General features: G+C 49.6%; 1 protein-coding gene across 11 annotated transcripts in view; it reads right to left on the minus strand.

The window, feature by feature from the left end:
• ATP2B2 (ATPase plasma membrane Ca2+ transporting 2) overlaps positions 1–12,547 on the minus strand; it is a 363,500-nt gene that overhangs the window by 210,866 nt on the left and 140,087 nt on the right. The window contains exon 1 of one of the 11 annotated variants that reach the window (XM_043886409.1): positions 8,368–8,519. The exons of the other annotated variants lie outside the window; for them this stretch is intronic. The gene's annotated coding sequence lies outside the window, so the exon portion shown is untranslated. Of the gene's footprint in view, positions 1–8,367; positions 8,520–12,547 lie in introns of those variants that run through there. 11 annotated transcript variants of the gene reach the window in all.

A 12,547-nucleotide genomic window follows, 5' to 3' on the forward strand; every position in this document is an offset into this window, starting at 1 on the left:
GAGAGAGACCAGGGCTATCCAAGCAGAGGAAGGACCCTGTGGGGATATAGCAAGAAGACAGCCATCTGCAAGCCAAGAAGAGAGGCCAGCGTGCCTTGATCTTGGACTTTTAGCTGCCATAAATATGAGAAAACACGTTTCTGCTGTTCAAGTCATTCAGTGTGTGGTATTTGGTTACGGCAGCCCTGTAACTGAGCAAGACCCTGTGGGGCCTTCTTGGGGACAGACACCCCTACCATGTCCCCCCACCCTTACTTGTCAAAAAGCTTTAGTTTCTTAGGCCTTTGCCAAGTTCCAAGGAACAGATTTAATCAGAGAAGTAAGAAAAGGCAGCCACAAAGAAAACGGTCAAGCAAGACAAAATAATAATAGTTCAGCCATAATACAAAGTCCAAGACCTTTAATTCCTCTTCAAGGGGTCTAGGTGATATCACCCTATTATCTCACCACTGTCTAATCAGAAGAATGTCGCCCATGCTGATCTACCTACAACCCTCACCCTTAACAAAGACTTTCAAAACCCTTTGCCAAAAGCCACTGAGGAGTTCAGAGCTTCTGACATGAGCTGCCCGTTCTCCTTTTTTGGCACTACATTGGGTGTCTTGCAATAAATGCTATACTGCTTGTACACAACCTGGTGTCAACAGACTGGCTTATTAACTGTGTGTGGATGAGTGGGACCAACTTTGGTTGGATACCAGCCATAACTAACATGATATCACTTGTTGAGTTTGGGTGTAGTATCAAAGGAGAAGATCTACAATTATCTGAACAGCTATTAGAATCCTCCTCCCTTTCCCACAACATATCTCTGTGAGGCAGGAATTTCTTCATACACAGTAACCAAAACATCCTAGGCAGCATACTGAATGCATAAGCAGATGAAAATCCAGCTGTCTTCAATTAAGTAATTAAAGAGACTCGAAAACATAAAGCAACACTACTCTTCTAGGCTTTTTTTTTTGGAAAATACAGTGATTTTTCATAAAGTATGTTATCATAATGGATTTACTATTGTTATTTTTAAAATAATTAATACATAAGTATCATTACTATCTCCATTTTGACTTCAAATATATGGTAAATATGGGGAGACAATATTCATATAATCATGACTCTTGGAGGTCCTCAGTCATTTTTAAGAATGTAAAAAGGTCCTGAGACAGAAAGTTTGAGAACGGCTGATTGAGGTCAGTTTTTCCCCAATTACATCAATCAAACATGACTGTCAAGATGATTACTATCTCTCCTTTAATCAATGTCATTTTTTCTTAATAGCTTGCTTGATTAAAACTTAAACACAGTTATTTTAAAAGGAAAACCAGGGGCACTCACCACAAATAAAAGACAACCACAACAGAAAAATTATAACAGGATGTCCTGATGTTTAGTAGATTCTACTGCCTGACTGATACCCTAAGTCCAAAACCTGTTTGCTATCTACCCAGAGTTTAGCCAGTATTCAGGGGGAGTGTGTGTGTGCTCAGTCATGTCCGACTCTTGTGGCCCTGTGGACTGTAGCCCACCAGGCTCCTCAGTCAGTGGAATTCTCCAGGCAAGAATACTGGGTGGGTTACCATTTCCTCCTAGAGGGGATCTTCCTGAACCAGGGATTGAACCCACGCCTCCTGCATTGGCAGGCGGGTTCTTTACCACGGAGCCACCTAGGAAGGGAGTGGTGTAAAGATACACTAGCTCCAGAAAGGAAATTTTGCCTTGAGGTAACCTGGAGGACTGAAAGAGAACTGGAAATGGATGAGTTTTCTCACCAGGTGATGGGCTGTTATTTCATACTACCTAGAAGGAAATGGCAGCCCACTCCAGTGTTCTTGTCTGGAGAATCCCAGGGATGGCGGAGCCTGGTGGGCTGCCGTCTATGGGGTCGCACAGAGTCGGACACGACTGAAGCGACTTAGCAGCAACAGTATCCTCTTAGGTACCATCAAAGGTATACACTCCACACTTAGGGATGCTCAGATTTAATGGCATTGAGGCTAACAGGTAGGGGCAGTGGTTCCTGTCACAAATAGTGCTTCTGCCTCCTTGAAGGCACATAGGGGAGAGGGTTCTACTCTTGTTCACAAGCCCAAAACACTGACCTTGGCAGCTGAGTTTGAGAGATGAGAAACAGCACATTCTAGCTCAAGCAAGCCCTCAAGATGCTGTGTGTAGCCCTCCTCCAAAACCAAATCAGCTCATGGTCTGTGGAAACCTCAGTTCAATCGTGTGCATGTTCCACTCTGAATTTCACCTCCTCCCAAATCTGTTTTAAACTCCGCTATTCCTTTTCTAGGTGACAGTGGCATTGCCAAGATGGTTTCCAGCAACACTGACTGCAAGAGCTCTCTGGAGACAACCCACACGTTCACCAGAACGAATCAGCAGACTGCGATACCCTCGTGTCAGGGAATATTACACAGCCATGCAAAAGCACCAGCGCCAGGAGCCGCTGCCACAAAGACAAATCTGAGAAACACAGTGTCTCCCAAAATGAGCAAGATTCAGGAGGTCACACGCCACACAGTGCCATTTTAAAGAACGAAAGCCAAAGCAAAGCTAAACAACAGGCACCTAAGCATACATACACAAGATAAAAACATTTCCTTTTTAAAAGCATATGGGAATTCTCTGGACTTTCTGTTCAATTTTTCTGTGAACCTAAAACTTCTCTAAAAAATACAGTCTATAGAAAAAAAAAAAAAAGCAAGGAAATGATAAACAGTACGGTCATTTCCTCTGGATGAGGCGGGGGTCAGGGTGGGGACAACTCACACGAGAATATGAAAGTTATTGGTAACATTCTAAGTCCACAATATACATTGCATTACTGAATTGACATATATGCCACATAATTTCCCCTGTATGCAACAAATATAATACTAAAAAAAAACAAAATAAAGGAAAATATGCTCAGCTTCTTACCCAATCATGTTGCTTCTTAAGAACTTATTCTAGGGACTTCCCTGGTGATACAGTGGTTAATAGTCTGCCTGCTAACGTAGGAGACGCAGGTTCAGTCCCTGGTCTGGGAAGATTCCACATGTTTTGGGGCAGCTAAGCCCATATGCCATAACCACTGAAGCCCGTGGGCCCTAGAGTCTGTGCTCTACAACAAGAGCAGCCACTGCATTGAGAAGCCTGCACACTGCAACTAGAGAGAGTAGTCTATGCTCACTGCAATGACAGAAAACCCGTCTGTGGTAACAAAGACCCAGCACAGCCAAAAAATTAAAAAATAAAAATAAAAAAGAACTTACTCTAATGGAAGTACTCATAAATGCAAAAATATTTCAGCCTTATCGATGCTGATCATGGTGTTTTTCTTTTTAAATCATGGGAATAATCTGGACACAATCTAAATTTCTAATCTAGAAGGTTAGTTACGTAAGTTACTGGGAAGTCGTTGGTCAGAATATTATGCATCAATCAAAAAAAAAAAATCACATTTCCAAATACTTTTTAATGGCCCAGGAAAATAGCTTAATAACCTGAAGTGAAACATGCAGAGTAGGGAACAGAAATAAAACAAGATCTTGCTTTTTATGACCTACAACAAGCAATTTATTATGTTTATAACCTAGAAAAGAAACAGTAATGTTTAAAGATATACTATTTCTCATACGTCAACACTGTGGGGCTTAAGGTTTTGGTTCTTCTATGAAACGTCTCTGTTTCCCTGTTTTCTCTAGTAAACATACATGGAGGAAAACATGTTCAGCTTCATACTCGGTCATTTTGCTTCCTGAGAATTTATTCCAGGGACTTCCCTGGTGGTCCAGCAGTTAAAATGCAGCAGATCCCGGGCTGGGATCCCTGTGAGCCGCACATACGTCTGTCAGGAAGAGGGGCTTGCCCAGACTAACGGGCTTACACATCCTGCAGCTCCCTCACAGCCCCCTGCCCTCAAATGATTACCCCACTGTGTCCTGAGGCTGGAGCGTATTAGTCTGAGGAGCCCCCGTCAGCCTGACTCCACCAAGGGGCAGAGGAGGGAGATCAGGAGGCCTCATCACATCCCCTCCCTCCTAGCTTTCAGCCTCCCCACTGAAGACAAAAGACCTTCTCGATGTCCCTCGCCCTCTTCAGTCTGACCCGTCCTTCCCTGGGCCCACCCTCTGGACAGGTAACCCTGTCCAGAATTACCTACAGGGAACAGAGGAAGGACCAGGTCCCCAGGTTTTCCTGGCTCTGCCCTGGCCACTGGCCTACCCCACCCCTGTATGGGGCCAACACCTGGGACGGCTCAGCTCCAGGTCCCAAAGGCGGGCCTCCACTTTCCCCTCCCTAGAGATAGAAACCAGCCCCAAAGTCCTCCTCCACATATGCATCACCCCCTTCAATGAAGCCTGTGAAACTGATGAGGGATGGCCTCTGAGCCTCGCTGCTCTGTTTAACAAGTGGGGAGGTGGAGGCTCTTGGAGGGAAGACTGGGTATCTGAGGGCACACAGCGAAAGGTGGCAGAGCCGGGATTTGAACCCAGGCTGCGTGCGTGGCTCTCCATGCTGGTAGATTCTGCTGCCCTGAGCGCCAGACCCACCACCTCTACCGGCAAGCGCTGTGCACTTGTGCGATGTCCTCTTCAAGTCAAAAATAAACCGACGCTCAGTTCTGCTCTGCCATCTGCCGCACCAACTCTGCAGCAGGAATACTGGCTTGCTGCAGAGAGGGTGCGCTCCCATGGCATGGTCAGAACTGAACAGTGAGCTGGCCTGTCTGGGGGCCATGGAGGGGAAAGGGCCTTGGGGCAGGGTAGGCAGCAGAGGGGCCAGGGCAGGCACAATCCTCGGCGGATGGTGGGGGGAGAGCTGTGGGCTGTGTATCAGCCTTCCATGGTCAATGCTGACCACCACTGAGGCTGGGTGTCCTCGGGCAAGCCCTCTGCCCTCCACTGAGTCTCAGTTTCCCCGCTACAAGAGGTTGGGTCATTTGATTCTTCTCAGGCTTGACAAGGTCATATTCTACGGCTGCAGGTCTTCCGGATGCTGCCTGCCCATTCCTGGTCCTTTGGGGTCGACAGCAGCCAGCAGGGAGGAGAGAGGATTTTTAGAGAGAGGGACCGACTGGCCCAAGGTCATGCCATTCCTACCAACATCAACAACCATGATAATAATGCAGTAATCTCGGAGATGACACTTGCAGCCCCACAGGGGTCAGACTGAGGCGGCCAAGGGGCACACTGAGAGGGTCTTTGGTCTTCAGCTGAAAGTTGGGAGGGAGGGGATGTGGTAAGCCTTTCTGCCTTCCCTCCTCTGACCCTTGGTGGAGTTGGGCTGATGGGAGCTTCTCAGATGACGATCCAGCCTCAGGGGACAGTGGGATAATCATTTGAGGAGAGAAGGCTGTGAGGGTTATCTAGCGATGGGTACTCGGACAGCGGTAATTTTCCTAAAGTGACGTGGAAAGTTCATATCTGAATCCAGGACTGTGTAGCCTCAGATGTTTTGTTCTAATCATCACATATGGCAGGAAGAAAGAACTAAGGGCGGACTGGAAATCTAGTGAGAGAATGGCTATGGAAGGACATTGATTCACTCACTCAATCTTTCAAAGACTCTATTGAAATCAACTGATTTGTCATGTCCTAACCTGGGTGCTGAGGGTACACTAGTGCAGTGCACCAGCTCTGGAATTTGAGGGACCTGGGCTCAAACCTAGGTTCCAGCCATGTGCCAGCTCTGTGACACGGGCAGATGATTCAACCTCTCCTGACCTCTGCTTTGCTGTCTGTCAAATGGAGGACTATGGTGAAAGTGTCAGCTGCTCAGTCGTGTCTGATGCTTTGTGACCCTGTGGACTGTAGCCCACCAGGCTCCTCTCCCCATGGCTACTGGAATGGGTAGTCATTTTCTTCTCCAAAGGTTCTTCCCAATCCAGGGATTGGACCCAGTCTTCCTGCAATGCAGGTGGATTCTCTACCATCTGAGCCACCAGGCTTGTTGGGAGAGTAAGCAGGCACATGTGTCTATGTAAGTGCCCCCTATGGGTCGGCTATAAGATGATGGTGAAATCAACGCTGGACACTGGGCAGGGATACGTGGCAGTAATACTATCGTTTTTTAGCCTGTCTTATCACTTAGGCCAGTTGGTGGTTAAAATAAATAACTGTGAGTTCCAGAGGAGTTTAAATTTGCATTTCCCCCTACTTTTCCTTCCTCTCTCTCTCCTTCCCTCCTCTGCTTTCCTTTTTTTCCCCATCCACCCAAAACCCCAGCCCTCTGCTCCTTGCCAGATTCTGAGCTGGACACAGGGACGACAAGCCTCTGCCCTCACGGAGCTCTCAGGACCCGGGAGGGGTTGAGGAGGTAGACCAGGGAACCACATAGCTCAGTGAGGTGGACAAAGGCCAGCACAACAGACAGCAGGGGAGCATGAGGTGGGGCACTTGAGCTTGCTCAGTGATACTGCAATTACGGGCAGGGAGTTAAGAGTCGGAAGTCAGGTCACCTGCTTCAGGCTACACTGCAAATAAATGGTTGTCCTGACTCCAAATTTCATATGGTTTCCGGCATCCTTCCATGTGGTCACAGTCTGTGAAGAGCCTCAAGGAAATAATAATAACAATGACTTCCATTGCGAGCTAGGTCTTGGGGAACTCAGCCCAAGGGAGTCTTTCGTGGCTGACTAGCCACAGAGAATAGAGCCTCTGACGTTTCAATAGTAAGAACAACTGAAGAGTTGAGAACAACACGAAAGCAATAAATTTCTTCTCAGAATTAAAAGCTAAGCAGATAGTAGAAATGTGACAAGACACTTTACTGAAGAATAAGTTGGCATGTAGGGCATTTTACCTTGCTGCAGATTATTTTTTTAAATTTCCTCAGTCATCTCAAGATTAATTTAACCACATAACAATCTCTTTAACCCAGAAATAAATTAGGTCCTAATTCTAAAAACCAGATTTTTGTTTTGTTTGTTTTCAGAAAGCATGTTTTTCTCATTTCTCTGAGATTCTTTCTTCTCCAGATCTTTTATCTGTTGGGCTTAAAACCTTCTCCCTTCCAGAAGGACACATTCTAAATGCTCCAATGAAAGTTAACCAGAATCCAGGTTTTGATATTCAGAAATTCACTTTATAGAAACCCTGTCAAGACTTAATGCCAGGAACTCAAACTGTCTGGGCACCAACATCACACTGCTGTTCAATTGGCGGGGATCAATGTCACCCCCGAAGTCTACCCAATGAGCTGCAGAAGAGTTTTAAATAGTAGGAAATCCATGCTGGGTGAGGTCATGGTGAAAAGGAAGGGGAAACAGTCGCTCTGGGAGAGAAGGAAGCTGTTAGGCAGAGAGGCCAAGACCTGATGCAGAGCAGAACACAAACTCCAATCAGGCCAGGCGGCCGGCAGGATGTGACTCAGACTGCTGCTCTGTTGGCTGAACGGGCAGTCTGGCTTTTCTTGACCCTGGTCAAGCGCGTTTAAGGCTCAGAGAGGACTGAGGTTGGTGGGAATGCCTGTGGATCCCGTCTGCCCCTCCACTCTCCTCTTTGCCTATTTCCCTCTGGACTAAGCAAGACAGCACAGCATCTCATTGAGCAGACTCCAGCCAGAGGCAGCCGACATGCAAAGTCACCAGAGTGACTATGCAAATATTTTCTATTCTCCCCTCACCCTCACTCATGATTCCTAATTAGTTCACAGGACAGGAAGTCAAGTACCGGATGGAAGAACAGTTAGTGAATTCTGAGGAAAGAGGAAAGACACAGCTCCCTGGAGAAGCAGGTGGTGTGGTTTTAGGAACAGGCAAGGCAGAAGCAAGGGGATTCCCACGTAGCTCAGTAGTAAAGAAAGCGCCTGCCGATGGAGGAGAGGCAGGAGCAGAGGGTCTGATCCTTGGGTCGGGAAGATCCCCTGGATGAGGAAATGGTAACCCACTCCAGTATTCTTGCCTGGAGGGTCCTATGGATAGAGGAGCCTGGAGGCCTACAGTCCATATAGGGTCACAAAGAGTCGGACGCAACTGAGCAACTGGGATTCCCAGGCAGAGGCGAATGGATGCCCACGTACTGCAGCACAGTAAAGATGGGGCAAGAGGCCCAGCCTCAGCAGCTCAGATCTAAGGTCCTGCATCACCGTGGCTGCCACCTGCGAAGTATGCTCCTTAATACCCCGTCCTTTCGCTTTAATGCTCAGTCCCCACAGGCAGCCTCCATGGGCCCAGTTCTGCAGTAGGAAGTAGTTTTGAATTTTTGTATAAAGAAACATTCCCCCTAAAACATGTTTCTATTTTATGTGAGCTTGTATTCAGAAATAGATTTTTCTTTCTTCTTATCAGAAATCAAGAGTTCCAGTTTCTAACCCAGCAATCGGACACAACTGCTCACCATTATGTTTCATTTGAAAAAGAAGAAAATGTATCATAGTTACCTGTTTTGCTTTGTCTAAGGACCCCAGCCGGCTGTAGAGGGGGAGTTTTGAGGGCTGCTGCAGAGGGCTGGGTCTGTGAGCGTCCTGGCCCTGCAGCCACAGCCACGGCCCAGTTTCTCCACCTGTACAGTGGTGGGGAATGCCAGCCTCTGCCTGGCTGCAGGAAGCAAGGCATGAGGTCTGGGCTGGGCCGGCCGGCTCTCTAGGGCCCTCAGCAAATGGAAGCGAAGGAACATTAGCCTTGTTTTTGAACAATGTCACAAAGTTGCATAAGGAGCATAGCTGCATTTATCCTGGGGCCTGTTTCTGGCTTTCTGGAGCAATCCTTTGCAGCGTTCCTACAGCCTGAGAGGGAACACCCTTCCCACGGCCTCAGTGTCGGCTGGTGACTCAGAGCATTGGCAAGAGGTGTGGCTGGGAAACCACGTAGGCATCAGTATGGAATTGGACAGATTTGCCCCCAGTGGCGCTGCTCTGGAAAGGAAAGGGGAAGGCGGCCCTGCCCTCTCCTGCAAGGTGAGTGGGGCAGCAGGGAGCAGCTTCCATCAGAACCCCCTCCCTGCCGACGTGGCTGACCGACGAGCCTAGAGCACACGGTGGCACAGGCTCCAGGGCTGGCGGGGGCGGGGGTGGGCTGCGAATCCCACTGGGGGTGCTCTCCCTCCGGAATGGGTCCAAAGCACCCCCCACCCGACCTGACACTCATATGGGGAACGCAATATGGAATACGCATGGCCAGTGCGCTGGGTGCTCTACCAAGCCTTGGCCCACCTTCGGGAAGATGGAGTCTTACGCCCATTTTACAAATGAGGAAGCTGAGGCTGAAAGCCCGTCACACTGCCACCCGAGGCGGAGCTGGGATTCCAACAGAATGGGGCCAGCGCGCTGAAAACTTCCCAAGACCCCCAAACGGGTGTCTGTGGGGAGCGGGAGAGGTGTCCCGGAAATGCAGCTGCTGGGGCCACGACAGCTCCGGGTGAAGGCGCTCGTGTGGGGCAGATGCCGTTGTTTAAGGACTTTCTCTGTATTGTCTCGTTTATGTTTTATGTTCTCTGCAGCGGGAGCTGGTATTTCTACCTCACGGAGGTGGATGTTAAGTTGCTTCCCAAGGCCATCCAGACACTGCCCTGACCGTCCCCTCCGAGATCCCTGGCCTCCAGCTCCACATCTGTGCAATGGGGATTTGAAATCACAGCCTCTGAGAAGGTCAGGGTTAACCGAGGGAACGGAAGGGAAATGCTTTAGCAACTGCAAAACGCCGCCCAAATACTAAGGAGTATTATTATTTACTAAAATAGCTTAGTGGGGCGAGCACAAGCAAGGCTAAGAATGACAAGGTTCTGGATTCAATCCTAGATTTGGCAGAATGCTTAAGCGGCTTTCCTCCTAGAACTGGAAGCCCCTGAGAGCAGGGATCTTCTCTGGTTTGCCTCAGTCTCCCCAGGTCCCAGCTCGAGGTATGGTACAGAAAGAAAGAGCCCTTAAAAAATCTTGGCTGGACTAGTCAGGATTAATTCAGGACAGCGGCAGAGGGTGGAAGGGAAGAAAAATAGACTCAAGGACTAGAGGTGGCCTCGGGGTAATCAGAAAATTGATCTTCCAGGTGGGATCACTTTTGAGAATAAAAAGGGCATTTTTAGTAGTCACGATAAGCCAGGACTATTCTAGGCCAACCACAACATATGATCACCCTATTTGCTGATCATTTCATCTGATCCCCATGTTGTGAGGGAAACTGAGTCCCAGTAAGAGGCACCAGAATCTGATGCTGGGAAAGACTGAAGGCAAAAGGAGAAGAGGGCAGAGGATGAGATGGTTGGACAGCATCACCAATTCAAAGGGCATGAACTTGGGCAAACTCCGGGAGATGGTGAGGGACAGGGAGGCCTGGCGTGCTGCAGTCCATGGGTTGCAAAGAGTTGGACACGACTGAGCGACTGAACAAGAACAACAGGAGGCATGCAGCCCGGTGGAACCCAGAGTCCCTGGTACCCTCATAGGCCTGCTCTAAAAGGAGCAGCTAGGAGTGGGTGGAGCTTGCTTTTCGGGCCTGCAGCTCGCTGGAAGGAATTGGGTGTTCTCCATATAGTCCAAAGTTTCTGTTGGGTAAATATCAACCCTTCTGGGCTGGTTACTAAGGGCCTGAGCAGTTGCTAAGCGGCCACATGACCTCATGGGGGCTATTGTTCAGCAGTCAATAGGCATCCTTGAGTAACATTCTCCTACTCCCAAATCCCAGGGGCCCCTGGGGTTCTCTGAAAAGAATCCAGAGATTATTAGGAGCAGAAGCAGTTGACAGAACCATGCTTGCTTTCTGGGGTGGGGGGGCTGCAGCCTCTCAGAGCAGAGCATAGGAAGGCTGGGTACCCAATGAGAGCCCATCAGCAGCTGATACGAGCAGCAGAAACCACCCAGGAAGAGAGACCTAACCCATGAGCAGCGACTGACCCTCTCTCAACCACCTGAACACACATCACCTCAGTTTGGTCCCAAAGCAGCCATGTGGATGGCAGGGTTGCAATGATCACCCCATTTCAAAGTATAGGAAGCTGAGGTCCAGAAAGAAGAAACAGCTGCCCAAAGCTGGCCCCAAACCCTCGCCAGGTGTGGGGTACAGAACAGCAGCCACCCAAAGACACCCGTATTCTAACCCCTGAGCCTCCGATTATGTTAGGTTGTGCAGCAAAGGGGAGCGGAGGTTGCAGATGGCCTCAAGGATGCGCATCAGCTGACCTGAAGACCGAGGAAGGGCCAGTGAGAACCATGGGAGCTTCTAGGGGCTGGAAAATGCAGGGAATCAGATTCTCCATGAGCACCTGCAGAAGGGAACACGGCCCTTGGTTTTAGGCCTGAGGACCTGCACCAGACTCCTGACTTAGATGTGCTCAGTCACTCAGTTGTCTCCGACTCTTTGCGACCCCAAGGACTGTAGCCCACCAGGCTCCTCTGTCCATGGGCTATCCCAGGCAAGGATGCTGGAGCGGGTTGCCATGCCCTCCCCCTTGAGGAAGGGATCGACCCCAGGTCTCTTGCATGTCCTGCATCAGTATGTTGATTCTTGACTGCCGAACCGAGGGGGAAGCCCTTGACTTAGAGAGCTAGCTGGTACATATTAAGCTACTCGGTTTGTGAGAATTTGTCACAGCACCAACAGGAAACTAATGCACGAGGAATAGACGTCATCAAGGTCTGAGACAAAAGGGGGCTTCAGAGATGGTTCGGCTAACTTGGGAGTTAAGGAAATGAGAGGCCCAGAGAAATGAAGTGATTTGCTCAGGGTCGCAAAGCAGGTGACACGTAACGACAGAGACCTGCAGGTGTGCTCAGCCCTCCTCTAGGCTCCCGACACTGTCCACCAAGGGGCCTGTGCTCCAGGCAGCCTCTCTGCTGATTCTCTACCCCCAGTCCCACTGGAACCCTGGGCCTCAAACCCCATCCCCTTTGTCTCCCTCAGCCACAGGCAGGCGGGTGGCCCATTTTATGATGAGCAGGGGCCGCTTTCCTCCTGTGTCCCACCGCCAGGCAGCGGTGGCCTGGATCAGCACTCACAGCCCACAGCCTTGGAGCCTCAGAGCCCCCCTCCGCATCAGCTGGAGGGGACACAGAGCAGAAGGTCAAAGGGCAAGCCCATGGCACCTTGCCTGGCATGCAGGTGGCACTCACTGTCTGTTCGCTCCTTTCTCTCAGTCAAGCCCAGGCCTGCCCTGGGTCCCCCACAGCCACGGGCTCCAAAGCCTTTGGAATTCCAGAGCCTCCTTCCCGGAAGAGCCTCATCTCTGCCTGGCACACAGAAGGCACTCAATGAATGCTGGTGGAATGGACCCCAGGACTGACACTTGAATGCTCCTCTTTCTCTGTGTTGCCTAGAAGGCCCCTTATGTTTCCATCAAGCTCCAGCTCACATGCCCCCCTCCTCCACACAGCTTTCCTTGATCCCAGGGTGCAAGGTCAGGCTGTACTCTTTGTGCTGGGTTTTCAGCTTCCCAGTGATACCATGGGTTTCATGCTTAGGGCTCAAGCATGCTATCAGACACCCCTGGGCTCCAGTCCTGGCCTTCCCTGTGTGGTTCTGGGGTAGTTACACCTCCTTTCTGAGTGGTTTTCTCCTCTGATCAGTGGGAATAAGGACAGCACCTCCATCACTGGGTTGTCAGGAGGAGCACAGGAACTGCTGCATGAA

This window comes from Cervus elaphus, chromosome 24 (assembly GCF_910594005.1).
Source record: "Cervus elaphus chromosome 24, mCerEla1.1, whole genome shotgun sequence".
Lineage (NCBI taxonomy): Eukaryota > Metazoa > Chordata > Mammalia > Artiodactyla > Cervidae > Cervus > Cervus elaphus.